General features: G+C 40.4%; 1 protein-coding gene across 2 annotated transcripts in view; it reads left to right on the top strand.

The window, feature by feature from the left end:
* Window positions 1-26,390, top strand: part of LOC124787685 (inositol polyphosphate-5-phosphatase A) — a 330,769-nt gene that overhangs the window by 290,183 nt on the left and 14,196 nt on the right. The gene's annotated exons all lie outside the window — the stretch shown is intronic.

The following is a 26,390-nucleotide window of genomic DNA, read 5'->3' on the forward strand; positions in this document are numbered from 1 at the left end:
GTAGGATGAAGAGCTGAAAAAAAAAACTTGGGAATAGTTACAAAAAAAAACTCAAAATTTGTTAGAGACTGATTCACACATTGGCACCAACCAACATCTGCTCTTTTCTCTAGAATATCAAAATTAAATTTGCTTCATCTGAACCTTCAAAAGTTAATGGGCTACCTTCCTGGATATTGCCTCCATCTCTCTGATATCACCAAAAAATCCTCTGTGCATAAGTAATGCACCAATCTCCAGTAGTAACTCAATTTTGATGATTGTCACCTGTTACCATATGTCTTTGGTACCCATAGGTCTGTTTCTCTAATGTTAAAATGGAATTATCCAGATACACTGATAACCTTGCTAGAACCTTTACGGGCAGACAACATCCTGCCCAGTTACCCCAGATACAAACTCCCAACAACATTTTCCCCTTAAACCAGTTGTCACTGGGAAACCATCCACAGGCCAACATTACCCTTATCACACAGGTCTTGAAAACCTCAATCACATCCTTCACCACAGCTTATTACTTCTCTTTGGGTGACTGTAGGGGAATTAGATTTGGCTTTATTTTGTGTCAAGAGAAATTTTCTCTCTTTATCTGGTCAGTATTGAACTTCATATTCAATTAACTGATCATACTTTTCTGTTTGTGTCTAGAAGCAATATGCATGTCATATCAAATGCAGTGCACTTTTTTGTCACAATTGAAAAGACATGACCGTCACCGAGTGGCTGTACTTCACTTATGTATCTCTATGTCTTCAGCAGTTTTATCAAACTAGCACCTTTGTGAAGTATTGCAATAGGAAGAATGTTGTTGTTGTTGTTGTTGTTGTTGTTGCTGTTGCTGCTGCTGCTGCTGCTGCTGTTGCTGTTGTGGTCTTCAGTCCAGAGACTGGTTTGATGCAGCTCTCCATGCTACTCTATCCTGTGCAGGCTTCTTCATCTCCCAGTACCCACTGCAACCAACCTACATCCTTCTTAATCTGTTTAGTGTCATCTCCTCTTGGTCTTCCTCTACGATTTTTACCCTCCACTCTCCCCTCTTAATGCCTCAGAATATGTCCTACCAAGCGATCCCTTCTCCTAGTCAAGTTGTGCCACAAATTTCTCTTATTCCTAATTCTATTCAATACCTCCTCATTAGTTATGTGATCTACCCATCTAAAGGAAGAATATTAATGAAACAAACTTGAATGGTTTTGTTTCAGGAAGAATATTAATGAAACAAAACCATTGAAGTTCATCCTTTTCTGCTATAGTCTTACATGTGGAAGTTGGGGGATGCCAAACTGGCAAATTGGGTGACTTTATGGAAAGTTCAAAATTCATGTCCCTTAGTTTTTTTCAATTTCAAATCATTAGGGCAGGTATAATTTTCAGAATGAATGAATGATGATATTGTCCTTTTCTCCAGACCTCTCCCCATGTATTTCTTTCATCCAGTTGTCATGAAGACACACATGTATTCATAAGTGACGTTACAATAAATGTTTGCAGAGTAATGAGTAAAAAGAATAACTTTTTATCCCAAAAAATGGCCATAATCTTTTTGGCAAATAAAATTAAGTTTGGAAGCTAGGAAGTGAAGTGGTGGCAGAAGTAAAGCTAAGGGAACAGCTCGTGAGTCATGCTTGGATAGCTCAAGTCAGTAGAGCTCTTACCTGCCAAAGGCAAAGGTCCCGAATTTGAATCTTAATCGGGCACTCACTTTTAATCTACAAGGAAGTTTCAAATAAAATTAACTTTGTCTTTTTGGTTGTGACTACATCGACTTCAGGACTCCTTCTCCATTCCTGGTGTAAAATAGTGGGCATGTATAATTCAGTTACAAATCACTGACAAATATGCAGAAAAGTGTAGTTTTTCCTTTGATTTTGGTCTGAATTTAACAAGTAGTGCACCCATCTTATCCAAAGATTTCTCTTAGTTAATTCTCCCTACAAAATATTCCTTACATACATACATCGAAAAAAGTTGTGCATCATCTCGGTTCCAAGAGTTCCGGAACCTGTACAGAAAATTGGAACAGAGATCAACATAAACATCATTTCTGCCATTTTTATTGCTCATGAAAACCACACGTTGCATGTTGTATCATGTGAGCTCTTCAGAGGTGGTGGTCCAGATTGCTGTACACACCGGTACCTCTAATTCCCAGTAGCACACCCTCTTACATTGATGCATGCCTGTATTCATCGTGCCATACTCTCTACAAGTTCATCAAGGCACTGTTGGTTCAGATTGTCCCGCTCCTCAACGGCAATTCAGCGTAGATCTCTCAGAGTAGTCGGTGGGCCACGCCATCCATAAACAGCCCTTGTCCATCTATCCCAGGCATACTCAATAGGGATCATGTTTGATAAACATGCTGGCCACTCTAGTTGAGTGATGTCATTATCCTGAAGGAAGTCATTCACAAGACATGCACGATGGGGGCACGAATTGTCTCCCATGAAGACAAATGCCTCGACAATGTACTGCCGATATGGTTGCACTACTGGTCTGAGGATGGCATTCACATATCAGACAGCCATTACGGCGCCCTCCATGATCAGCAGCAGCATACGTTGGCCCCACATAATGCCATCCCAAAACAGCAGGGAACCTCCACCTTGCTGCACTCGCTGGACAGTGTGTCTAAGGCATCCAGCCTGACCAGGTTGCCTCTAAACATGTCTCCAACGATTGTCTGATTGAAGGCATATGCAACACTCATCAGTGAAGAGAACGTGATGCCAATCCTGAGTGGTCCATTCGGCATGTTGTTGGGCCCATCTGTACCATGCTGCATGATGATGTGGTTGCAAAGTTGGACCTCGGCCCAGACGTCTGGAGTGTAATTGAGCATTATGCAGCTTCTTGCGCACAGTTTGATACATAACACGACGTCCAGTGGCTGCACGAAAAGCATTTTTCAACATGGTGGTGTTGCTGTCAGGGTTCCTCCGAGCCATAATCCGTAGGTAGTGGTCATCCACTGCATTAGTAGCCCTTGGGCAGCCTGAGCGAGGCATGTCATCGACAGTTCCTGTCTCTCTGTATCTCCTTCATGTCCGAATAACATCGCTTTGGTTCACTCCAAGATGCCTGGACTCTTCCCTTGTTGAGAACCCATCCTGGCACAAAGTAACAATGCAGATGCAATCAAACTGCAGTATTGACCGTCTAGGCATGGTTGAACACACAACAACAGCAGTCGTGGACCTCCTTCCTGGTAGAATGACTGAAACTGATCGGCTGTCTGACCCCCTCCGTCTAATAGGCACTGCTCATGTGTGGTTGTTTACACATTTGTGCGGGTTTAGTGACATCTTTGAACAGTCAAAGGGACTGTGTCTGTAATACAATATCCACAGTCAACATCTGTCTTCAGGAATTCTGGGAACTGGGGTGATGCAAAACTTTTTTTGATGTGTGTTTTGGTTTGTATATAATTTAGGAGTGGAGGACCACTCACCGAACAGTAAAAAAGCTAGCAAGTTGTCCTTCACATTTGTGTGTGCCTGTCGATGCCTCAGTGCTTCTGGTATTCAGTGAGTAGTCTCTCTTACTTCTGGAAATATTTCCATGTTGATGCCACAATGCTTCTGCTATGCAGTGTGTGTTCTCTTTTTACTTCTAAAACATTTACATTCTACCAGGACTATCCCACATAGTTTTACTTAGTCTTTGATATGTGTGTGGCATCAGCTATTTCATACTGTTGTAATTGGAATAACATGATGTCTTCTCAAAGTTTGAAGCTGTTATTTCAGTTTTAAGATATTGCAACAATCACTAACTGACTGGAGTTCAGCAGCTATTGCATAGATGCTTCACTTAAACCAGTTCTCTTCTCAGCATGCAGTTACAGATCTCAGGGGACCTGGGGAAGTCTATTACATGCAAGAACTTAGTGACTCTTATCTAGCCTCAGTGCAGCCTCCTTCCTGGCCTCAGATTCTCATTAACATCCCTTACAGAGATGTTTATTCAGTAAGGGCGAGAGACTTACTTTTTACATTTCAGTGAATGAATTTGCAGTGTACACTTGACTGCCAATTTTGTTAAAATTCATTGTTTCATTCTCTATCTGCAAAATATTCCACATAATACATGAAGTGAAAGTTAATGCATTAACATACTAACTGCCATGAGGCCACCCCAGACATAACAGAGGTTCACACCTAACAACTTAGTCCACAGCAGCCACATGCTCCACTCTGGTTAGTACAGTATGTTTCTCAATGATGGGTTAAGTTGCAAAAAATGAAGTTCAAAACAGTGAACATGATATAGGTACCTGACTTTTTGTTCACCGGCATCAACTCAGTCAAGAAATACAAATTAATGCACAGTACTGCACTATAAAATGTACTAAAGAGAGTGGTGCATGTAGCTGCCGGCAGGCACACGATGTTACTTGTGAACCTCTACTGTGTCTACCAGCAATCTTACGGCAGTCAACATGTAAGGAGACTTCAATGTCTGCATAAATGGTTGTTTCCATTTAATAAAAAATCCTGTTAATAACAGAGTAAGTGTGGCAGGCATAAATTCTGTATGTTTCATTTGTATGTGGATGCGAGTGAGAGCTAGGCAGGCTAGCAATTATCACAAAAGTGTCTCCACCAGACAGATAGCTCAACAGGATTGTAGCATAAAGCCAGGTGTATGGTGGGGTTTTTTTTTTTTACCCTATGGCTTCATAAGAAGTCTCATAGTTTCCAGCACTTTTCAAAGAAAACCGTTACATGGTGTCATCATCAGTAAGTGGCTAGATGTTGCCTTCACCTAGCTCCTGGGGGTTTCCATGTCTTATCATCTGTTACCAGTCAGTGGCTTCACAACATACAGCAGTAATTCTGCAAGCAAAATTAAAACCAAAGTTTTCAGTCTCATGTTTAAGAAATCATTCAGGCAGGTGAATCGTACGAGCATCCCACCATTTGACTGTCATACAGACTCCAGTATGGTGGATATAGTAATAGGCATACCTGGCATAGGGAAGTAACTGAAAAAGTTAGAAACAAAAGTCACCAGGTCCAGATTGAATCCTAGTTCAGTTTTACAGAGTACGCTATGGCATTGTCTCCTTACTTAGCTTGTATTTATTGCAAATCTGTCGCCCAGTGCAATTTCCCAAGCAACTGGAAAAAAGCACATGTGACACATGGGTATAAGAAGGGTAAAAGAATGGACCTGCAAAATTACAGACCAAAATACTGAACATCGATTTGCAGCAGTATTCTTGAAGACATACTCATTTCAAAAATACTAAATTTCCTTGAGACAGAAGAGCTTCTGTCCATAAATCAGCACAGATTTAGGAAGCATCACTTGTGATCTTTTCTCGTGTGATAGCTTGTGAACCATGCAACAGGTGCATTCCATATCCCCAGATTTCTGGAAAACATTTGACGCTGTGCCCCTTTGTTAAATGTAGGGAATGGTTCCCAGATGTGTGAGTGCTTTAAAGACTTCCTAAGAAACAGCAAGTAAGTACATTGTCCTCGACGGCAAGTGTTCATCAGAGACAAGGGTATCATCAGGACTGCGCCCAGGGAAGTGCAATAGAACTGCTCTTATTCTTTATATACATAAATGATGTGATGGGGTAAGCAGCAAACTGTGACTGTTTGCTGATGATGCCAGACACAGGGTGTCATCATTGACTGGCTCTAGGAGTATACAAGATGACTTAGTCACAATTTCTAGTTGGTGTGATGAATGAAAGCTTGCTCTAAAGCTAGATAAGTGTAAGTTAATGCAGATGAGAAGGAAAATGTCCTGTACTGTTCTAATACAGCAATAGCAGTGTACTGCTTGACATAGTCACATTGATTAAATATCTAGATGTGACATCACAAAGCGATATGAGGTGGAGCGAGCACATACGGAAAGTAGTAGAGGAGGCAAATGATCAACTTTGGTTCTTTGGGAGAATTTTAGGAATGTGTGGTTCATCTGTAAAGGAGACCATGTATACAACACTAGGGCGTCCCATTCTTGAGTACTGCCCACCAGCTCATATTAAAGTATGACAATGACACAATTCAGAGGCATGCTGTTAGATTTGTTACTGGTAGGTTCAACCAAAATGTGAGCGTTATGGTGATGCTTTGTGAACTCAAATGGGAATCCCTGGATGGAAGATGGTGCTCTTTTCATGAGATGCTATTGAGGAAATTTAAAGAACTGACATTTCAAGCTGACTGCAAAATAATTCTACTGCTGCCAATGTACATTTTACATACGGTTCAAGAAGATACGAGAAATTAGGGTAAAATGAAAGGTGTATAGATGGTCACTTTTCCCTCACTTTATTCCTTGGCGAACAGGTAAGGAAATGACTAGGAATGTACAAGGTACCCTATGCCATGCACCATACAGTAGCTTGGAGAGTTTGATGTAAATGTAAAATGTAGATTGGCAATAGCAAGAAAACTGTTTCTGAAAAAGAGACATTTGTTGACATCAGATGTAACAGTATGTGAAGGAAGTCTTTTCTGAAGGTATTTGCGTGGAATCCCACCTTGTACGGATAAGAAAAAAGAAATTTGTGGCACAACTTGACTAAAAAAAGGAATCTGTTGAGAGGACACATCCTGAGCATCAAGAAATTGTCAATTTGGTAATGGAAAGAAGTTTAGGGTGTAAAAACTGTGTAGAGAGATGAAGGCTTGAAAATAATTAACAGATCTAACTGGAGGTAGGTTGCAGTAACTATGCTTGTAGAGGATAGACTAGTGTGGAGAGCTACATCAGACCATTCATTGGACTGAGGGTGTCAGGGTGTATTCAGAATTTTTCAGTGAATTATCTCCACAGTTAAGTTCCTACCATTCTCTTAAGCAGAGAACTGTATTGGACAGCTGAAGAATGAATTGGAATTTCAGCCACAGAAGTATCGTCCTATGTCACTCACCTTTATTTGTAACAGTATTTTACAAGATAATATTTGTTCAAACATAGTAACTTACTTGAAACAAATTTATCTCTGTGATTGTTATCATTTTTGAGCACACTGAACATGTGAAACCCAACTCATTCTCTCAATATGTGAATCCTATTAGCCATGGATTTTATATTCTTGAAAAACCTTTGATTTAGCACTACACACACTGATGTGTGCTCAAGAAAATATGCTGTTCTGAAAAAATAAAGGACAAGATAGATAAAGTAGTAAGTTAACTTCTTGGTGAAAATGAATGAAAGTGTTTGGGCATTTTGCCCAGTTGTGTACAGAAAGTTGCATGTCACACAGTGTGACTGAAGCCCCAAATGTGGCTGGCCCAACTACACAACACAGTTGAAGGAATGGGGTGTGTCAATCAGTGAGCAGTTATGGTGCACTGAGTGCTGTTCTTCATTGCAACATGGCCTGGAGACATTTGCATGACTTCATCCTGGGAAGAATCAGTGAAAAACTGGAAGAAGGTTGAAGTGTGGCAAATTAGCCCAGGAATTGGTGTTGCTCACACCAGTGTTTCCAAACCACTGGCACTGCTGCCTGAAGGAGAGGAGGTGGTCAACTACAGCAACAGATGTCTGCATTGTGCAACAGGCAAGAAGAGATTCACATCAAACAGTGGGTGCAACTGCAACCATATGTAACAGGACTGCAAGGCCCACAGTGGCACCGTGACTGCATGGGAACAGTCTCTTTGCCTGATGACCAGTACATTGTATTCCGCTGACTCCCAGACATCAGTACACTGTTTGAAATGGTGCTAAGAACATAGAGACAAGACCAGCAAGGAGTGGGAGCATGTCCTCTTTTCAGATAAGAACAGATTCATTCTGAGTAGTGATTCAGGATATGTCATCATGTGGTGAGGGGCGTGGAACACTTAATGCGTCCAGGAACAGTGTCAAACCTTATAGTTCTTGTGGACCAGGTTTTGTGCTCTGGGGAAGCATAATGTTGCAAGGGTGCACTGACTTACAGTTTTTGTGGACCAGGTTTTGTGCTCTGGGGAAGCATAATGTTGCAAGGGTGCACTGACCGTCAAATTTTTCAACTCGGTATACACTCTGGTCTGCTTTATTTTGACACTGTACTCGTTCCCCAGGTGGGTCTTTTCAGGAGTACATTTGGCCCTGAATTTATTTTATGGATGACAATAAGTGACTAGCCAAACAGTGCAGGTGGAGGAACTCTGGGGACGAGAGGATGTTCTGTGAATGGACAGAACTGATCGTTACCCACCTCTAATCCTACTGAGCACATCTGGGATGCATTGGGGACACATATTGCAAAATGACCATCCAGCAGTTGTCAACCGTGCAGGTGGAAGAATAGAAGCCCTATCACTATACCTTCTTACCAGCCTTGTGGCCAGCATGAAAGCACACTGCAAAGCATGCATTGCTGTCGCTGGTGATCACACGCCCTATTAATCCAATCACATCAGATGACAAGCTGTGGTCATAGAGGAAACTGATGTGGTGCTCTACATTTATAAGGCTGTCTACCAACCCAACAATCATATTAATTGACATGGAAAACAGTCATACTACCATATATGCATTAAATCTGGTTTCACAGCAACCAGAAGGGTATTTAAATATGATGTCATTGGGTTAAGGACCAAGTGCCACCTTTTGTAATGTCCAGAGACCATCATAAATCACTGTTACTTCAATGTAATTATTGTCCTTGGATAGGAGTGTCGTTTCTGTTTGTCTCACCACACATTTCCTTTTGTTGCCTTCTGTGCTATACTGTAGCAGTTGCAGAATGCAGTACGTCACCTTTAATGGAGAATCATCCACAGCCTTACAAGTAATTCTGAATGTGTACTATGCAATTGTCTAAGGGCCATTAGCATTCATTTTTTAGATTAAATGATGATGTGGATAGTAAACGTAACAATCTCACACTTTTTCTCATGATATTATTTTTCCCCCAACTGGTTTGGTGCTGTTCTCCACCATTTTCTGTTTTATTTTAATCTTTACATTTCTGTGCAATTACTATACCCATTATTCTCTATAAAATCCTTTGCATTTGTATTGCCTGGCCTTTAGGACCTGTCTTCCTACAGGCCCTGGTATCAAGTTTGGCTGCCAGCAAACAGTTTGTTTTGCACTTGAGCAGCACTTGCAAAAACCGGGAACAAGTTTCCATTGATAGCGTGAGATGTATTCATAGTATCAATCAGCCATGGTCTCTCTAAGATATTAGCAATTAACGGAGCACTCTGCACACTGGTGTCTGAAAACAGTCCACAGTTTACATTGTTACAATCTGAGGCCTTCTGTTGCTGAAATAGCATTAAACATCTGACCACTACTTCCTTCCAGCTGGCCTCTAACTCAGAGGGTTAGTACATGGTCCAGACAGTCTGGTGACACCAACTGAGGAAGTGCTAGACAGCTTCTTTGCCACTTAATAGGTCCATCCTCATTGACGACCACCGTAGATAAGATACTGCACTGGTCCACCTGAAATATCACATGGGAACAGGTGACCAACCTTGCGAGATGACCTGCTCACCCGGCAGTGCAAGTACAGGACACCTGCATCTAGGTGCGCATATTAAGCTGGCACCAAAAGTTGGACCCAAGGGGTCATCATAGGCTGTAAGGGATGTCAGCTGCCAGACGTCATGGCCAGTCGCAAGGTCATGACCAATCATGTATGATTATGGAAAATTGTATGTAACAGTCAGAAATCTCTCTGGACATCCACAGATAAGAACTATATAATTTATGGGAATAAATCCACTCAATTTGGCTAAATTTAAAGTGGTATCAAAGAATTCATCACCTGAGCAGAAGTTCTGATGAGGCTAGATCCATTACAAGTGGGAGGAGTACAATGTCCACATGGGGGGAGGGAGAGGAAGAGTGTGGCAAAAGGCAGTACATGATCTGGATGGAGGAGTGGTATGGACAGAAGAGAGAAGGGAAAAGGCATGCTGAGTCAGTGGAAACAAGTTAGCTGTTTCGGACAGGGGGATTGCAAGAGTGCTGGACCCAGATGGGAATTGTCTCCCCAACACATCCTGCATGCTTGCAGTGCCCCTAGCCTGAACCTCTACTAACCTGTTCCCACTGCCTTACCTTGCCTTTTCCCCTCTGTCCAGATCATACACTTCCTTTTCCCACCAGTCTTTCCCCACTCCTCATGTGGACATTCTCCCTTTCCCTCTCCTCTCCCACTGTTCAATACCTCACCCTTCTCTTCTCCATTCTTTCCTCCCTGTACCCTTTTCATCTTGATGTGCATCCTTCAAGTCATCTGTCCAAAGACGTGCATCTTTCCTTTTACACACTCCTTGTTTCCTTCTGTATCCCCTGCCCACCTCTTATCGGCTGAGGCAACTACTTTCAATAATCAAGTATCAATAGTTAGGCTTGCCGTGGCCATGGGAGTGTGTGTTTGGGAGTCTGTGTGGTTGTGTGTGTGAATATGTGTATTACTGCCAGAAAAAGAGCTAGTGTGAATGCTGTTTTGTGTTACATATTACTGTGTTCCACATATATATACGGTGTAGATGAGTGGTTGGTTGCTTTTCCTGTATTTTATGTTTTGCTCCATGCAGGAATTTCCATTACTGTTATAGTTTGTCTCTTGTGAACACACTGTATTTCCTACCTGATATTCCACAGAATGCACAGAGGATCTTGTAAATCTACATCTTGTGGAGCATATATTGTGGCTGACAGAACTAAGAACAACTTCCATATTCAGTGTACAGTGAAAAATTGTTTTCACCTGATGCTTAGTGAGGAAAGAAATCTGGTAGGAAACCCATAAGTTCACTTTTGATTGTATCGTTAGTGCATTCAGAATCTGTTATAAAGGGTAACAGTTTGCTTCAAGAACTCTTTTTAACTTGATATAAGTTCATCTTCCAGGATTTCCTTATCAGAAATACTACATGATCTGTGTGCCACAGTTTTGATGATGCGTAACACCTGTGATGAGTGATAGTAATTATATAGTCATAGATATTACAGTAAAACTTCATTTATACATTTTTCAATAGACTACAGAAAAAAAAAAATGTGTAAGTGTGAAAAACATATATACGAAATAAAGCATCACACTATCAAATTAATTGGTAAACAAAAATGAAGAATCCAGTCAACAAAAAGTTACATTCTACGAAACATTATACGGGCTTACTAGGTACCATACTTAACAAACATATAAAAAAATGTAAACCTCTGCACAGAAGAGAACATCATTTTGTAAAAAAGTCCGTAATTTTTGCTTGTTTTTTCTTTGACGCAGCAGCATACACTGTACCCTCAAAACAGGATTATGCTCATTATTTCATCAGAAACATTGTGGCGTGTCACAAATTGTTTAATTATTTCTAACACATTTGCTGCATTGTAGAACAGCACAGAGGAATGCTGAGGCTCTTCTGTATCATCCTCATCATCAGTTTCTTCCTCTCCCAGGTCCCACGATGCACATTGAACGATCTCAGCGATAGTCATGGGTTCTGTTAGTGACGAGGTTTTCATCAACGTCTCATGAAAATCCATTTGGGAATGTACGAGAGTACATTTCAATATGTACTCAAGAAATTGGCTCTTTATATTATGAAGCTGAACACACTCCTCAGAAATTCTACATCCGCAAAAGATGCACTTACCGTAATACTGCGATTTCCAGCTACTCTAGTTTACAGTACCGGTATAGCGCTCTAATGCTACAGTGCACATTGATGAAAATAATACCAGAAACATTTGAAGCTATTTATAACACACTGAAGGAGGAATATGTGAAGGCAAATAAATTTAATACGTACTGCAGTTATGAAATATTTTTATTTTCACAGAAGTTGTAGATTTCTTCCTTTATATTCTCGGGGGTGTATCCTGACCGTAGTTCATGGCTAATAGCATCCACAATTTTTTTTCTCTTTTTATTCTGTTTTTGTATTCTGGACAATGTAAGCTACACAGTGCTTCATCTGCCTCGAATATTTCCATCAATTTCATTACATATGTGACACACCATGTAAATTTGGGAGTCATATTGATAAACATTTTGTGTCAGACAGTTGCAGCAGCGCTAGCACTCCAAGCGGTTGATTTCTCCATACAGTAAACGTAAGACAAACACTTCCTTTGATCAAATCTAAGGCAAGGAACTAGATTTGATCAAAGAAAATTTGACCAGTGCCTGACTTTGACCAAGTTCCTTATTACAATATCAAATTTTATTATAGTCTAATATCGGCCTTTCCAATCCATTTCCCAAGAACCCACTCTGAAACACTGCACCATAACTTGTGCACACTGTGGAAATTTTGTTAGGACATGGAGAAAAAATGTAAAAGTGGCAAAAAATGTATAAATGAAGTTTTACTGTATTTAGTCAGTGCTGTTCATCTTGCAATGAATTACATGTCTCAAGATGTCATCATCTTTGTAATAAATGTATTTATGAGAAAACTGAAGGTAGCAAAATACAGAGGTTCTCAAACATACAGATTCCAGCACCTTTTCATTAAAAACATCTGTTCTTGCCAAAGAAGTAAGGTTCTTCATTGTCATCAGCTGTCACATCTTCACCACTTCAGTTTCCATCTCTAAATTAGTGTTGTGATCACTAAATATCATGAAATCAAGAATGTTATCACTGTCATTAAAGTCTTCATCTGAGAATTACTGAGACATTCTTGAACTTCCAGATCTGTCCCACATAAAACATGTTTAGAAGATTCACCTACTCCACCACAGTAACATTTGACAAAAATACAACACGCAAACACTATAGTTTGTCTGCGAGGCCTCTCAAGACCCAAAAATAAGAAACAAAACACCAAAACTACACAAGATTTATCACACATGTAGATTGCCATTCCTCCATGCTATGTGGCACACCGGCCCTTGCTGTTAATCCACCAGGCTCATTCAATTCAGGGCTGGTGCACTTACCCAAATCCTGGAAGTGACATACTCATGCACCCTGCTGTCTGAGTGGGTCATTATCATTATCTATTGATAACACTAAATATTCTGCCTCATGACAATAAGTACAGACGAGCAATTCTGTCTCATAGTTTAAAAATTACTGCACTGATTATATCAATTATATATTAAAACTGTAATTGATTCTCTGTTGCACCACAGAGATACCTGGAAGTAATCATCCATATGTTTCAGTAGGAAAGCCCTCGTGCTTGCGGTTTAGCCAAACTACAAGCTTTAATTCACTGACACTGGTACTGGAGAAATTCAGCTTCTTCAAGATTTCAAATAAAATGCTGGTTCAACATACAACAGCGTCCAAAACTTATGAATAACCAGTAAAAGAGGGGGAAAATGTAAGCAGTCTCTTTAAATAGTCATAAAAATATATCCAGAAAATTGAAATTGGGCTGCCTCTGAATGAAAGGCTGGCCCCATGCAAATAGGTGCAACCAGTCAAGGAGCATCTGTGAAGAAGTCAGACGAACATGTGCCCGAAGAGGGGCAGCTGCCTTTTCAGTAGTTGCTGGGGCAACGATCTGGATGATTGACTGATCTGGCCTTGTAACATTAGCCAACTTAGCCTGCTGTGCTGGTACTGCAAATGGCTGAAAGCAAGAGGAAACTGCAACTGTTACTTACATACAGCTCTACTCTATGATTAAATGATGGCATCCTCTTGGGTAAAATACCCATTCAAATCTATAAGCAGGGACTACACAGGAGGATGTCATCATCAGCAGAAAGAGAAATGAATAGGCTGAGGTTAAATGTGGAGATTAGTGAAGTTTGTGAGATGAATAGGACATCTGGTCAGTGGGTGCAGGGCTATAAATAAAAAAATCACACTGAGGTAATGCAGGGGCAAAACTGATAATAAATAATGAAGTAGGAATGCAGGTAAGCTACTGCGAGTGGCATAATTAATGAATTAAAATAACTAAGATAGACGCAGAGCCAATCCCCCATGACAGTAGTACAATCATTGGCAGGTTCGTGCTTGGTTACCTCTGGACCCCAGCCTATGCCGCATCCTTTCCCTTCTGTGCTGCGCATCTATCCTCTTGCTATTCTTTTTCCCCTCCCTTGGGGAACATGTTTGGGATGTTTTTGGGAATGTGTTCTGCATTTTCATTAGCTGACATAAGAGGAGTCTCCACTGCTTTTCGTCCCTTTTTTCTTTCTTTGTTCCCCTTCTCCTAACCTTCCTCCACTTCGATGTTTGAGATTCCTCTTTTTCTTCTTCCTCCCTGTGTGCTCCTGAAGGCCAGCCCGCATGTATGACATGTAACAGATGACTGGGTAAGGCATAATCCTCAGCCCCAGGTCGACAGGTAGAGCTCACACGTACCCCCTGGTACAGGGCAGGCCCAGGGAAGGATGATTGCCTCGCCCTGCTGTATCAGTTGCAATGGCGCCATGCAGCCTCCTCCCGAGATTGCCTCATGTATCTCGATGAGCAGGCCGTTTAGGAGATCCGGGTGAAGGAAAAAGTATCTTATCCTGTCGCTCACAAGTTGTTGGCTCATCAGAAAACATGCATTCTATCATCCAGCACTTACAGTACTGCTCTTGCTGCATCTCGCTCCACAAAGGACATGCCCATGCAGGCCGCCGCCCCCCCACCCTCCCCCCCCCCCCCCCCCCCCCCCCGCCCTCACCCACCCAGAGGGAAGGAGCATGGCGTCAGAGACCCTAGCAATAATGGGGGATTTTCTCGAAGTGAGCCAATCATCATCTTCACAGTCCGTGTACACTAAACATAAACGGAATGAGGTTCTCCCAGTTGCACGACAGCTGCTTGGGGTTTCACATACTGAAGACAGTCAATCCTTTGCTACAGTAAATCCGTTTATTATTCAGAAAGGTGCTAGTGCAACTGCCAGCCCTGTGAAGTCCTGCTCTCACTTATGTAATGGCATTTTGCTTTTGGAGACTACTTCTGATTCTCAAGCACAACAGCTGCTTGCAGCTTTGCTCCTCCATGACTGTCCTATTTGTATCGAGGTCCATCAAATGCTGAATTTTTTCCATGGTGTTATTTGCACCAGGCTGCTCGATGGTCTGACTGAGACAGATATCCAAATATGTCTGTCTCAGCAGGGTGTCACTGTAATCCTTTGGGTGATGAACAGGGTAGATGCATCCATAGTGCCCACACACATTGATAGAGTGGTCCTTCCATCAAAAATCAAAGCAGGCAATGAAGTTATCACAGTCTGACTGTACATTCCGAACCTGATGCGCTGCCACCAGTGTCATCGTTACAACCACACTTGAATGTCCTGTTGACCCCGGCCATATGTGTAGCCTGTAGCAGAGATACTCATGAGGGCAATAGTCTGCCTGTTTTGCCCCGCTGTATCAATTGCAATGGCGCCATGCAGCCTCCTCCCAAGATTGCCTCATGTATCTCGATGAAAAGGCCGTTTAGGATATCCGGGTGAAGGAAAAAGTACCTTATCCCGTCGCTCGCAAGTTGTTGGCTCATCAGAAAACATGCATTCTATCATCCAGCACTTACAGTACTGTTCTTGCTGCATCTCACTCCACAAAGGACATGGCCATGCAGACATGTGACCTCAAATTTGGTACTGCAGTTGTAAAATCACCCAGTGTCATGATAGCATCCCCATCTCCTTCTCCAGCTGTGCAATAAGCCACCAAACTTTCGCCTCACAGGGCGAAGTCACCTGCTACACAACTGGCAGACTGGAAAGGACAGAAGGAATACTCTTGTGAAGACTTTTTACATCCCTCCAGCCAACAAACATCTGAACTGTCATCGCCCACCTGCAAAGGCGCCAAGAAATCAAGCAAAGGCAAACGGTCTTCTCCTTCAGCAATTTGGAGATCCTCTTCAATGATGTTGGCGCGTGATACCTCATCTGGTCGACCTCCATGTTGCTGGTGTGCACCGCCAACTATTTTTCTGCGCTGAACTCTGCAGACTGATGGAGAAAGAACACTGATGCCTCTGTAGATTGCATGGAGTAGGATCCTCCAGCCTCTGTGCCCTGTGGCAATGAGTCTTTGAAGGTTGACACTCGGCAGCTGCCGATGTGACACCCCTTCATTTTTCCCTCTTCCCCTTTCCTCGTCAAGACTCTCCTCCAGTGGAACATTCGTGGCCAAGATCCAACAGAGAAATTATGGTTGCTCTTGGAACTGCAGCATCCACTTGTTCTCTGCCTCTCACATTTTTTTCCAGTCCACTTTGCCATTCCCCCCCGAGGATGGAATTCTAACTCATGAGGGAGTCATACTGCTAATCCGGGATGATGTTCATAGTCAAACTATCTCCCTGACTACTCAGATTGAAGCTATTGCAGTCTGCATTTTCCTTCTTTGCTTCACCTTTTCCCTCTGTATCGTTTACATCCCTCTACTAGTGACCTCTGACGAACAACATTTCAACAAAACTTTCTGGAAACATTTCAACAGCTGTGATGACCAGGTAGAATATCTTACAAGTGTTATCGTGACAGAATGTTCCATTCTTCACACTTCCTCTTTACCATGCCAAGTCCTTGTCTCTTGGTGGACTGAGGCATGCCATGATGCAATTCGCACGTGTAGACACGCTCTCTGCGTTTTTAACATCATCCTAGTATGGCAAACTGCATTCATTATAAACAGTTGCATGCACAGTATTGTCACATTCTTTGGGGTAGCAAAAAAGCTAGCTGGATATCGTTTACTAGCTCTTTTAACAGGTCCATAGTGTATACCAACCTCTGGTGGCTCTCTGGGACCAACGTCCATTCCCCAATTTCCAGCCTGATGTACCAGATGATGTCATAGTGGACACTATTGCTATCTCCAACACCTTGGGCCACTATTTTGTGGAGATTTTGAGCTCCGCCCACTATCACTCTGCTTTCCTCCATCGGAACGGAAATGAATGGAGGAGGCTTGGGCGATATCCTTCTCTTCGCAGAATCGTGAGTGCTACAATGTCGCATTTACTATGAGGGAACTAGATCATGGTCACTTCATCCTGATCCTCCGCCCCAGGGCTGGACGATGTTCACATTCAGATGTTGCAAAAACTTTCTCTTGCAGGCAAGTACTTCCTTCTTCATGATCACATCTGGGCAGTGGGCACATTTCGCAGACGCTGTCATGAATCCACTGTCATACCCATACCTAAGCCTGGTAAGGACAAACACCTTTCTTCTAGTTACTGCCCCATTTCTCTCACCAGCTGTGTTTGTAGGGTGATGGAATGTGTGATTTATGCCCAGCTCGTATGGTGTCTCGAGTCTTGCAATTTACTAACCACTGTACAGTGTGGTTTTTGAGTGTGCATGCAGAACTATCAGACTGCGGCCACATTTTTTGATCTGGAGAAAACGTACAACATCTGTTGGAGCGCTGGTATCCTCCATACTCCCTGCATGTGGGGTTTCTGAGGCCACATGCCCCTTTCCTTCTATGGCGTATTTTATGGACTTTTCTCCAAGGCCCCTCTTAGCATAATTTAATGGTTACAAATTGTGTGTTAAAAGTGATGAATTTACAAATAGTAGGAAATTAAGAAGATGGTGCTGGGATACATTGAAAGAACCAGTAATTGATACAAGTTTCAAATGGAGCATTAGACAATGACTGAGTGAAATGGGAAAGAAATTCAGCTGATGATGAACAGGTAGCTTTGAGAGATCAAATAGTGAAGGCAGCAGAGAATCAAATTTGTAACAAGACAAGGCCTAGTAGAAAAAACATTGGATGCACAGGAAATATTGGGTTTCATTGATGAAAAGAGAAAATAGAAAACCGACAGAAATTACAAAATGGATAAGCATGAATGGCTAGAGGACAAATGTAATTCTGTAGAAGCATGTATAACTAGGGGAAATGTAGATTCCATCTGCAGGAAAATTGAAGAGGCCTTTGGAGAAAAGAGAAGCAGCTATATCAGTATCAAATCTCAGGTGGAAAACTAATACTAACAAAGAAGAGAAAGCTAAAAGGTGGAAGGAATATGAAGATAGGCTGTACAAGTTAAATGAATTTTAAGGCAAAATTGTAGAAAGAGGAGAGGAAGTATATGAAGATGAAATGGGAGATACGATACTACAAGAAAAATTGGGATAGCACTGAAAGACCTAAGCTGAAACAAGGCTCCTAGACTGCATGACATTCCCTCAAAACTGCTGATATCCTTGGGAGAGCCAGCCCTGATAAAACTATTCTACCTCATATGGAAGCTCTATGAAACAGGGGAAATACCTTGGACTTCAAAAAGAATACAAGAATTCCAATTCCAAAGAAAGCAACTGCTGACAGGTGTGAATAATAGTGAACTATCAGTTTAATAAGTTAATAGTTCCAAACTGCTGACACAAATTATTTTCAGAAGAATGGAAAAACTGGTAGAAGCTGATCTCAGGGAAGATCAGTTCGGGTTCTGGAGAAATTTTGGAACACATGAGGCAATACTGACCCTATTAATTATATTATAAGATAGATTAAATCGAGACAAACCTACATTTCTAGCTTTTGCAGTCTTAGATAAAAGTTTTGACAATGTTGACTGGAACACAGTCTTTGAAATTCTGAAGGTAGCATGGCCCAAACACATGCAGCAGAAGGTTGTGTACAAGTTGTACAGAAAGCCTTTGGTCATTATAAGAGCTGAAAGGCATGAAAGGGAAGCAGTGGTTGAGAAGGGAGTGACAGGGCTGTAGACTATCCCTGATGTTATTCAACCTGTACATTCAGCAAGCAATAAAGGAAGCCAAAGAAAACTTTAGAGAAGGAATTAAAGTTCAGGGAGAAGAAATAAAAACTTTGAGGTTTGCCAATGACATTGTAATTGTGTCAGAGACAGCAAAGAAGAGTTCAACCAAATGGACAGTGTCTTGAGATGATCATTAAGAAACTGAAAACTAGGATACTGGATTGTAATTGAATTAAATCAGGCAATGATGAAGGAGAAGGGTTAAAAATAAGATACTAAAACTAGCAGTTGAGTTTTGCTGTTTGGGTAGTAAAATAACTGATGATGGCCAAAGTAGAGAGGATATAGCCCTTTATCTGGAGAGCAGCCTTGTATAGAATTTAAACTTGGATGATAAGCAATTCAGAGAAGAAGAGAACAGGAGCTTTTGAATTTTGAAATGCAACTTTGCAGAAGAAGAAGAGTGCTGAAGGTAAGATGGGTAGATCACATTCCTAATGAGGAAGTACTGGTTAGAACTGATTGGGGGGGGGGGGGGGGGGAGTTAGAAATTTTTGGCATAACTTGACTAAAAGAAGGGATCAGTTAAGAGGACTCATTCTTAGACATCAAGAAATCTTCAATTTAGTATTGGCGGGAACTGCATGGTGGAGGGGAGGGGGTTAATTTGCAGAAGACCAAGAGATGAGTACAGTAAGCAGATTATAATGGATGCAGGTTGCAGTAGTTATTTGGAGATGATGAGGCCTGTGCAGGATAGAGTGGCATGAAGAACTGCATCAAACAAGTCTTTGGACTGAAGACCACGATAACAACAATAGAGGAAAGGATTACTTCAAATTCAAAGAGGCACTTAGTGAAACAGTAAATGAAACACCAAATTTGTGTGTCTCAGCTGCATTTTCATGCTTGTTATGAGGAGAGAGTATCCTCTCAGAGAAGTTTACTATGGTAACACAGGGGTTCCATTTCGATCCTATTTTAGTTGATAGAATCCGCATGCACCTTGAAGAAGGGCAGATGATGTCATCTGTCTAAGAAATAATAAATTTCTCATACACCGTCAGTTTGAGGCTCTGAAAAAACAGGAAATGTTAGATGTAGGCCAGTAGAAGGGTGACCAAAAGGAGCCACTCTTCTACACTGATACCTGCATAATAAGCTATAAAAGTGTCTCCAAGACAGTTATTTGCAGAGATTACATCAGCCTAAGGGCACATTTATCATGCCTTCTCACTACTCACCAGCTTGACCTGGTGATGATGAGACAAGCCCACTGAGTCTTAGTGACCCATTAACATGTACAATCACTGCTTGCTTCGATCCTTGCCAGGCAATGATATTACAGTGATTTGTGTTTTGAGCCATGACCATAGCTGCATTTCCTGAAACTTGAGCAGTGATTGACTGATTCAAGGCCACTTCAGCAGTGTTGTGTTTGACTCTGCTAACATTCTAATAACTACGTGAACAGCAGAAGGGTAATTACTCCCAGTGAGCAGCGAGGCTTCAGTGTAAATGTAACATGGCTTCTGGTGAGCAGCAAGGTATAATGTGCCAGCAGTGAGTAGCGTGGTGTGAACAGTGAGGCTGCAGCATAAATGTACCTTAAGAATTGCAGTCCGAACTGTAAGCTCAGTTGAGGAAGACGTTAAGCATGTAGCTGAGAATGCTCTTCACATTAATGTTGAGACTGCTTCACACTTTGAGTGATATGACAAGCCTTGGATGAAGCATTCTACTGAATGTGTAACACAGAACATCATAAATCAATTAGCTTGATGGGGAACTCACTCATGGCTGAGACTGGTGTGTCAACTTTTACACAGTGACATGACACTTAACAGGGACTACATCTGAATGTTTCCAGTAAGGAGTCACTTGCATCACTAATTCCCAAAAGCTTACGTGTGACTAGTGGATTTTGGTCTGATGTGTTCCACAGTATGTATGATCTGTCACCTGGCTGATATGTGCACCAACTTTTACCTTACAAATATCTTGCAGTTGCTGTTACTAAAGTTAAATGCTGTAGTGAACCTGCTATGCAGTGTCACTAGAATGTGGCGTGACAGCTGGTGGGTGCTGAAAGAGAGCTCTAATCTATTCAAGCTACTAAAATAATGATGTCACTTTTGCAGTAACTCTTCTGTACTATTAGCATGATGTTTCCACTGTACAGTTTCATTTACAATTGAGGGTGAAACAGCTCGCTCCTAACTAGTAGCTCAGTATAAATTGTGACATATATTCAGGTAATGATTTGACATTGCAGAACGCCAGTTTTCATATATTATTCTATTGTTCTGGTTTTGACATTATCACCCACATCCTTTGCTCTGCAATTTCCAAAGCAGCACCAAGCCCGATGCCAGGGGAGACACTCACTGCCGGCCGCGGTGGTCTAGCGGTTCTAGGCGCTCAGTCCGGAACCGCACGACTGCTACGGTCGCAGGTTCGAATCCTGCCTCGGGCATGGATGTGTGTGATGTCCTTAGGTTAGTTAGGTTTAAGTAGTTCTAAGTTCTAGGGGACTGATGACCACAGATGTTGCACAATGAAATGTTTCATACTTAACAACTACGTAAATAACATTTCCATTGCCATGAACATCTTTTGTCAGCCTGAGTGGTTAGAAATGGAACACATTATTCCATGGAATCGAAATGTTTCATCACAGGTTCCCCCACTGAGACGAAAGATGTGTGATCCAACTTACTTGACTAATTACAAGCATCACATAATATTGAAAAATCTCAATGAAATAACCATAGTTTTAACTTTCATTCTATTATTATTATTATTTCCTTCACTTTCTCAGACGTTAAGTCCGGTTAAAAATGGAGTGACGCGGACCTTGATCAAGTGTCACTTCCTTTTAACTGTACGGTATGTGTTATATTGCATTTAGGAACTTTCGGGTAATTGAACATGTATCAATAATTACGGATTTCTGTAGTTGTATATATATGTTTGGATGTAGCTGTATTGCATTGATGTACTGGTGGATATTGTGTGGTATGACTCCTGTAGTTGATAGTATAATTGGTATGATGTCAACTTTATCCTGATGCCACATGTCTTTGACTTCCTCAGCCAGTTGGATGTATTTTTCAATTTTTTCTCCTGTTTTCTTTTGTATATTTGTTGTATTGGGTATGGATATTTCGATTAGTTGTGTTAATTTCTTCTTTTTATTGGTGAGTATGATGTCAGGTTTGTTATGTGGCATTGTTTTATCTGTTATAATGGTTCTGTTCCAGTATAATTTTTATTCATCATTCTCCAGTACATTTTGTGGTGTATACTTGTATGTAGGAACGTGTTGTTTTAAAAGTTTATGTTGTAAGGCAAGCTGTTGATGTATTATTTTTGCGACATTGTCATGTCTTCTGGGGTATTCTGTATTTGCTAGTATTGTACATCCACTTGTGATGTGATCTACTGTTTCTATTTGTTGTTTACAAAGTCTGCATTTATCCGTTGTGGTATTGGGATCTTTAATAATATGCTTACTGTAATACCTGGTGTTTATTGTTTGATCCTGTATTGCAATCATGAATCCTTCTGTCTCACTGTATATATTGCCTTTTCTTAGCCATGTGTTAGATGCATCTTGATCGATGTGTGGCTGTGTTAGATGATACGGGTGCTTGCCATGAAGTGTTTTCTTTTTCCAATTTACTTTCTTCGTATCTGTTGATGTTATGTGATCTAAAGGGTTGTAGAAGTGGTTATGAAATTGCAGTGGTGTAGCCGATGTATTTATATGAGTGATTGCCTTGTGTATTTTGCTAGTTTCTGCTCGTTCTAGAAAGAATTTTCTTAAATTGTCTACCTGTCCATAATGTAGGTTTTTTATGTCGATAAATCCCCTTCCTCCTTCCTTTCTGCTTAATGTGAATCTTTCTGTTGCTGAATGTATGTGATGTATTCTATATTTGTGGCATTGTGATCGTGTAAGTGTATTGAGTGCTTCTAGGTCTGTGTTACTCCATTTCACTACTCCAAATGAGTAGGTCAATATTGGTATGGCATAAGTATTTATAGCTTTTGTCTTGTTTCTTGCTGTCAATTCTGTTTTCAGTATTTTTGTTAGTCTTTGTCTATATTTTTCTTTTAGTTCTTCTTTAATATTTGTATTATCTATTCCTATTTTTTGTCTGTATCCTAGATATTTATAGGCATCCGTTTTTTCCATCGCTTCTATGCAGTCGCTGTGGTTATCCAATATGTAATCTTCTTGTTTAGTGTGCTTTCCATTGACTATGCTATTTTTCTTACATTTGTCTGTTCCAAAAGCCATACTTATATCATTGCTGAATCCTTCTGTTATCTTTAGTAATTGGTTGAGTTGTTGATTTGTTGCTGCCAGTAGTTTTAGATCATCCATGTATAGCAGATGTGTGATTTTGTGTGGGTATGTTCCAGTAATATTGTATCTATAATTTGTATTATTTAGCATGTTGGATAGTGGGTTCAGAGCAAGGCAGAACCAGAAAGGACTTAATGAGTCTCCTAGGTATATTCCACGCTTAATCTGTATTGGCTGTGATGTGATATTATTTGAATTTGTTTGGATATTAAGTGTGGTTTTCCAATTTTTCATTACTATGTTTAGGAACTGTATCAATTTAGGATCTACTTTGTATATTTCCAATATTTGTAGTAACCATGAGTGGGGTACACTATCAAAAGCTTTTTGGTAATCAATGTATGCGTAGTGTAGCGACCTTTGTTTAGTTTTAGCTTGATATGTCACCTCTGCATCTATTATCAGTTGCTCTTTACATCCTCGTGCTCCTTTGCAACAGCCTTTTTGTTCTTCATTTATAATTTTGTTCTGTGTTGTATGTGTCATTAATTTCTGTTTAATGACTGGAGTTAATATTTTGTATATTGTTGGTAGGCATGTTATGGGGCGATATTTAGCTGGGTTCGCTGTGTCTGCTTGATCTTTAGGTTTCAGATATGTTATTCCGTGTGTAAGTGTATCAGGGAATGTGTATGGGTCTGCAATGTAACTGTTAAATAATTTAGTTAGATGTGAATGTGTTGAGGTGAACTTCTTTAACCAGAAATTTGCTATTTTATCATTTCCAGGGGCTTTCCAATTGTGAGTAGAATTAATTGCTTGGGTGACTTCATGTTGCAAAATTATCACTTCAGGCATTTGTGGTATCATCTTGTATGTGTCTGTTTCTGCTTGTATCCATCGTGCATGCCTGTTATGTTGTACCGGGTTTGACCATATGTTGCTCCAGAAGTGTTACATGTCTGTTATGTTTGGTGGATTGTTTATTTTAATGTGTGTGTTATCTATTGTCTGGTAAAATTTCTTTTGGTTTGTGTTGAATGTTTGGTTTTGTTTCCTTCTATTTTCACTTTTTTTGTATCTTCTGAGTCGTTTGGCTAATGCTTGTAATTTCTGCTTCTTTTCGTCTAATTGCTCTGTCGCTTCTTGTTGTGAGATTTTACCTAACCTTTTTCGTTTTTTTTCCGAGATTTCATTTCTTATAAATTGTGTTAGCTGTCCGATGTCTTTTCTCAGTTTTTCTATTTTGATCTGTAGCCTGTGTTGCCATGCTGGTTTTGTGGGTTTCTTCTGTGTGTTGGTTGGTTCTGATCTCTGCCTAGTGTGTATATTTAGTGTAGTGAGTGCTCCTATATAAACCAGTAGTTGTAACTCTTCCATAGTTGTGTTTTCATTTATTTTGTTGTGTATGATTGTGTTGATAGTTTTTATTGTTGTTTCGACTTGTGGGTTATTTGGTGGTCTATGCAAGAATGGTCTAATGTCTGTATTTGTGTCTTTGTATTCTATGTATGTTAGCTGAAATTTTTCTTCTATATCTAACATCTGTATCACTTCGTGTTCTATTTGTGCTTGTTCTGGTGGCTGTCTTAAGATTTCGTTTTCCTCTGATTGTTTAATTGGTGCGTGTTGTTCTTTGTTTGTTTGCTCTGGGATGTTTGAGTCCATTACTGTATTTTCTTCTTCTTCTGATTGCACATTATTTTGTTCCAGTATTTGTTGTACTTGTTGTTTGATGTTTTCTATTTCTGACTGGGGTATCCTGTTATTTTTTATTATTACACGGATCTGATCAGCTAGTCGTTGTTCTGTTAAAAATTTTAATTCTGGGTATCTGGTAATAAATGTTGTGTATACTTGTGATCTGTATCCAGTTGTGTTGGTTCCTAGGTTTGTTGCTTGGTATTAACAGAACATGAGGTGTCGATTAACTTCATCTGACCATCTCATCCTCTGTCTTTGTTTTCCTTCTAGGGTGGTTGCAGGAAGCATATCCTGCAAAACACCTCTATTTGGATTTAAATCATTTTCCAGTTGGCTAGCAGTGTCGTTACCATTGTGGGCGGGCATAGGGTTCAAGCGTCGTCCCCGAACATGACGGCGCTTGTCCGAGACTTCTTTAGTTCTGTCCTGAACCAACTAATCACACTAAAAGGGGGGTTAGCCCTATTAGTGGTTTGTTCTTTTCGTCGCCTTTTACGACTGGCAGAACATACCGGAGGCCTATTCTTTTCCCGGGCCTCCACGGGGAATTATTATTATTATTATTATTATTATTATTATTACTATTATTATTATTATTTGTACATAAGGCCACTTAATACCAAATCAATTTTTATTTCTGCAAATAATAAAACATGTATGAGCATATTTCTTGACTCATAATCCCATACATAAACTTTCTTTTTTCAGAATTTATGAGAGCTTAGCTTCCTCCTTTGCATTTTGATTTTAGAAAAATATCTATTACATAATTCAGCTTGCTTAGATGAAAGATAGAGTGCCTCTTTAATAGCTTCATTTCACATTCATTATACTTTTTTCAAAATATTGATGTATACCTCTTCAACCATACAGTTCTTGAAACTTCCTGGCAGATTAAAACTGTGTGCCGGACCAAGACTCGAACTTGCACACTCCGCTGCAGAGTGAAAATCTCATTCTGCCTACAGTTCTTCATTACATGCTTAAATCTAGTGAATGACTTTTCCATTTCGCATTTTACAGCTCTACGTGTACTAGATTTTTCTTGTGCTATCATCCAGTTGGTTTACACATACAGCATGTCACTTTTGTAGATAAAAACATGAGAGATATTTGCCCTGTTTAATCAGTCTGTCTCATTATTATAGTACTATTACTCAGAGGTAATTGCATTTATTTTGTTCATTTCATTGATTCCAACAAGATAAGTTTCTTAATTTAATAGGACAGAAAATGTTTTAAGTTCATCGTTATGATGAGTTAGATGCTGTCATTTTATTCTACACTACTTTCCACTATTTCAAATCTCAGATCTGTGGTAAGTCAAACATGTATGGAAACATAAATTCAAAGAATCATCACTGCCCTGGTAAGACTATTAACCTTCAATTATTTTGGAGAGCACTTCTACAGTGTGACTAACAGTTATTGTACAGCTCTGCCTCTGTGAAAGTTGCACTTACACCTTCTTCTATGGGCAGATGCTGTTTAAATACCTTTTTATCTTTTTGATGTGTGTCACTTTATTAATCCCCCCATACAAAAACCGATTCAAGTCATTCCACCTATGGAGCCACCTGACTAAAAACATGAACCATTCTTTCTCTGGGTCCACCTGTCATGCTCTCCAATACATAAATAAAATTGGGCATGCACCCTCTTAAAATCTTTAACAGAATGCACGGCCTGTGACCCTTACCTGTATGCATTCCAAAGGTGAAGTTTCTCCAAAACATATTGATTCTTCCCAGTTATTCCAAATATATGTTT

The sequence above is a fragment of the Schistocerca piceifrons genome, chromosome 3, assembly GCF_021461385.2.
Source record: "Schistocerca piceifrons isolate TAMUIC-IGC-003096 chromosome 3, iqSchPice1.1, whole genome shotgun sequence".
In the NCBI taxonomy this organism is placed as follows: domain Eukaryota; kingdom Metazoa; phylum Arthropoda; class Insecta; order Orthoptera; family Acrididae; genus Schistocerca; species Schistocerca piceifrons.